This window comes from Porites lutea, chromosome 3 (assembly GCF_958299795.1).
Source record: "Porites lutea chromosome 3, jaPorLute2.1, whole genome shotgun sequence".
Lineage (NCBI taxonomy): Eukaryota > Metazoa > Cnidaria > Anthozoa > Scleractinia > Poritidae > Porites > Porites lutea.
This window is the reverse complement of record NC_133203.1, coordinates 18691448-18696447: the sequence shown is the minus strand read 5'-3', so window position 1 is coordinate 18696447 and position 5000 is coordinate 18691448. Positions and strand designations below refer to the sequence as shown.

Here is a 5000-nt window from a genome sequence, read left to right as displayed (position 1 = left end):
ATAGATGATTCTCTCTAGAAATTTTGAAAAGCTTGATAGAACCAACAGGCCTATAGTTGGTGAAAAGTGACTGGTCATCAGCTTTAAACAGTGGTACCACACGAGCTATTTTCATTTGATCTGGTACAACGCCATGAGCGATCGATAAGTTCATAATGTGAGCCAGAGGTCCCGAAATGATTTGAATGGATTCCTTAATGATAGACATTGGAATATTATCGTATCCAGCTGCTTTCCCGGAAGCAAAGGATTGAGCAATGGTAATATTTTCATCCTCTGTTGTTGGGCTAAAAAAGATTGATTCTCGAAATGATCCAGATACAAAATCTTTATGTGAACAAGGAGGAAGCTGTATCTTCTTTGCGAGGTTGGCATGTTGTGCCGGATCAATTGAAAGGTGTCGGGGGTTTCTTGTACTGTGTACAAGCCTTTTGAAGAACAGCTTGTTTCCCTTAATCTACCAAGTACCCACAACCCATTGTTTGCCAAGCTTGACCCCAAGACTGTGTTTTTGAGGATTTGGCCAGAGGAAGATGAAGACATTCCTCTAGTTGAGACAAAGTATGGGCTGGTTCCACAGGGGTCTGTGCTCTCCTATCAGCAGCAACAAACAAGTAAAAGAAGCTCTGAAAACCTTGCTCATCCGGTGCCAAATTTTGACTTGCCAGATTTGCGGTTCCTGCCAACTGTCCTTACTGAGAAAGAGCTGCTGCACTTCAATGCCCTTGCAGTATCTTTGGATCAAGCCCTTGAATATGAATGAATAACAAGAGACCAATCAATGTCTCGCAACTGCAGTCTCAGACAAAAATAGTTGGGACACTTAAGTCAAACCCCCGTTTTTTCCCTTCCCGTGCTTCCCTTTTCCCTCCTAATGTTGTTTATTGCGATTCAGTCGGCAAATCGTGTACACCAACATTGAGAGGAGGAGAAGACACAAAAACGTCCCAACAGTTTTGACTGCAAATGTATTTTAGAGTAATTTTGGGAATGTGACTACTCGATGGGTCTACTGGCGGGAAATTATAAAAGATATGTACATATGTCTAGCACTGTTTCGCAAACTGGAAAAAAGACATTTCAAAGTAGAACACAATCAGAGCATGAAATAAAGTGTCTTTATTTTATTATAAGCCATATTTCGAGATTTTCATGGGGAAAATATTTGCAATGTAGGAAGTTTTTGAGGTATGCCGAACTCATATGTCTTGAAATGTTGTCATGACTGGCAAAAAGGGCCAAAAAGTACATCTTCCTGCTCGGAAAACGCACTTCTCTCAGGACATCGAGTTTACTCGTGATACTCTGATTTTTTATACTAGTAAAGAGGAACTCAGTTTCGTGCGCGGCGGATTACTTGATGAGAGGGAATCGCAGATGATGAGAGTTCGTTGGAAGGTTTTCGCCCTACAGAGCCCAATTCCGAAGGAAGAGCAACAAATTACTCCTGACTGCCCCCATTCTTTTGCCAAACTGATCTTCCCGCAAATCTAGTGAAGGGATGGTGACATGTTTATCGGGTCACCATCACGGGTCACCATACTTTACCGGGCCTTTACTATGACCTGTTCAGTAAAAACAATTGAATCAAAAAGTCAAAGACAAGTGTGTTTCACACAAAAATGAAAATGCCCGTATTCAACACTGTTTGATACACACGAGAGAATTTATGGACATTTGGAGCATGGTGACACAGTTTTTTGGTTTAAAAAGAAACGTGCTATTTTGTTAATTAAATTAAAGTAAGGTGATCCGTGTACACTTTAGTGCACCGCCTGTTTTTGGCATTGGCAGGGCAGGTGTTTTCGTCTTTTGCGATGAGTCATCAGTCTTATGGATTTTGCCTCTTTTATGGCAGATTTTTGGGGTTGTATGACTATTTCATACTGTGTTTATTTGCTAATAAGTTTGACAACCGATGTCACCATTTGGTGTTAAGCCAAAATACTGTGTAAACACAACATCTCGAAACTTTGCAATTTAACACCCGCTCTTTTGTATAGCTATGATCTTGAGAAATTTCTTGGTGTTTGACGCTTTAAAAGGAAAAAAAAAAACATTCTCATCGGCTCGAAGAAAATGGTACATAACTGATATTTTTTGGAATAGCAGAGCAACTTGAACACATGATTGGTATATTTATTCATATTGAAGAACAAGCGTACCATGTCTGTTGTGTTTACTTAAGAATTTATTATGTCAAGAGCGTTTACAAGTGATACAGTTTAGTTTATTGTCCCTCACATAAGAAGTTTCCCCTTTCAGTTAGAAGTATACTGTTAGTACAGCAAGGAGAATATTGTTTAATACATTTGTAACATTCAATATTTTATTCGCCCTCCCTTTACAGCAATAAGCTTTAAAATACGCAACGACATAGAGGAAATAAGGTTATTAATAGTCCCTATTGGTATGAAATGAAAGGTGTTAATAACTCGTTCCTCGAACTCACTGTACGACTCCCTCGTTATTTGGCGTTCAGTGGCCTGTTTCTCTAGTTTACGAGCAACCACAGGGAAAAGATTTTAATGGCAAAGAATGTCAGCACATGGCGCTGGAAACTTTAGTAAATTTGCACGGGTTCTCCTCAGGGCTGCTTTAGCCAACACGGAATTCTGACATGGACAATTGTCTTGTACAAATAAGTTGTCTTCCCCCTTATCTGCCTGCAGAAACATTCCCGGGAAATATTCATCGATAAAATTGGCAAATAAACGGCCAGTCATTTTCCTGTATGGATAACAAGCAATTATACCCTTATTGTAGGATATAGCTACTATAAGTCTCACATATCTTCCGCCAGTTCCTTCTTTCTTGCCTTTTGCCAAGCAGCCAGTTGTAAGACCTTCGCCACGTTTTCGCCATATTTGTGCCTTGGGAGCCAAAGCCTGATCCAATGGATTTCTCTTGTACACATAAGACACACAATCCAGATAGAAAGCGATTCGTTTAGTCCAGACGTCGGCTCCATAGTCTTTTCTCATTGGTCGTGCAAACTGTAGCCTTTTTTTCATATCTGTGACTGTTAGAACACCCTTTTTACACGCTGGAAGATAATAGTACCCTTGCAAATTCAGAAAGCGGGACACTGTTCTAACTGATACATCTTTGACAGAAATACCGGCTTCTTGCATTATTCTTTGACACGAAATATTGCCCCCTTTCTCTCGAAGTCCTTGAATGGCTCGCACCAACTGCCTCCCATCTCTTGCGCTTAATTTCACAGGTCATCCCCTTCGTATGTGTTCCTTACCGTCTTTGTTACTGAGAAGGTCTTCTTTTTTAATTCTCCACACGCTTCCTCTAGAGATCTGACACATTCGAGCGACTTTCCGTATGGGAAAACCCTGGATCTTACAGAGATAGTACGCACGTGCTCGTGTCACGCTATTAATTGTGCCCTTAAAAACCATTCAGCTTTTTTGTCAATATACCGCTCCAAGAAAATTGTCGGTCCACTAACTCGTTATTCTCGGTCTTGTGGGTCTCTTTTTATTACATGTAAATTCCCAAAATAGGAACTACTGCAGTTCATTACATCAGTTCACTGCAAATAGAATCGTTCGCAAATCACCCTACATGGAACGTCACAGCTAACTAAACTTCTTCACATATGTACGAACTATAAATTAATCGCGATACCTGTCACAATGCTTCAAATTCCTCTCTGACACAGTCAGACAAAAATAGTTGGGACACTTAACTCAAACCCCCGTTTTTTCCCTTCCCGTGCTTCCCTTTTCCCTCCCAACACTGAAAGGAGGAGAAGACACAAAAACGTCCCTACAGTTTTGACTGCGACTGTGGCGTCACTTAAGAAAGTACTACCTGACTGCGCCAAATTTTAAAGTAATCTGTACGCGAAGGAAAGATCATGAGAGCCTTTCAGCCCATCTGCTGCAAAGTAAAGTGGTGCAAACAGCTGCCACGAGATATGGCATTCAGCATGAGGATAAGGCAGCAAATCAGTATGCAGATCAATTTGGAAGGGCTGTTTATCCGGTTGGTTTTGTTATCAATCCTTCCCTACCGCACCTTGGTTGTAGTCCTGACAGAAGAGTTTATGACTCCTCTGAAAATGCCATGGGGATTACTAGAAATTAAATGCTCACCATCAGACTATTTGTCTGATTTAAATTACTTAAAACATAATGGTAGAACTGGTGCATACTCTCTCAAAAAGACTCACGCATATTATTATCAGATCATGGGCTGTGTTGGTTTGACAGGTAGTGCTTGGGAGGATTTTTTTGTCTTTTGCCGAAGTGAGTTCCACTGTGAAAGAATTTATTTTGATGCTACCTTTTTCTCAGAGATGCTTGAAAAGCTCAATCTCTTCTATTTTGACATTCTTCTTACGGCTTCTGTTCAATGAATGTATACTTTTGTGGGGGATTTGATGACATAAAGATGGTTTTGTATTGTGTCTAAGAAACATTACCATTGCTGGGTATGTATATTATGCTGTGGTTGAAAAAATTTTCCTTGGTCAAAATTTGTTCAAACCAGTTAAATTTTTCCTTTTCTTTGTCTCAGTTTATGGTAATAATTGATTTATACGATGGCCCATAAGGGACAGCGCTACAAACTTAAATTAACACAAATTACAAAAATATACTACTGCAAACTAAATCAAACACACTACAAATAAAATTAAACCAGCACCGCCAATAAAAAATCGACTTCACTCCTACACAAACTGAAACACTACACACCAAATAAAAAAAATTAGCCGCACACTGCAAATGAAAAGAATAACTCACACCCTAAATCAAGGGAAAAAACTCACTGCAAACAAAAGGCCAAGGCATGCCGCAAATGAAAGGGAAGTAATCTATGCATGCGCATTTACGCGTGAAGGCCTGACACCGAGTAGTAAGCTCAAGTTCGCGCGCTTTTTCCTTTGGGTTACATTCAGATGGCATCTAATTATGTTTGAGACAAAATTCGTGCAGCAGTCCAGGAGGAGGTGTCCCGAATGCTTGGTTCCTCTCAAACAG

General features: G+C 40.1%; 1 pseudogene; it reads left to right on the top strand.

Annotated features, from left to right (window-relative positions):
• Positions 1–309: 309 nt before the first annotated feature.
• On the top strand, positions 310–4375 carry LOC140931789 (uncharacterized; annotated as a pseudogene).
• The last annotated feature ends 625 nt before the right edge of the window (positions 4376–5000 follow it).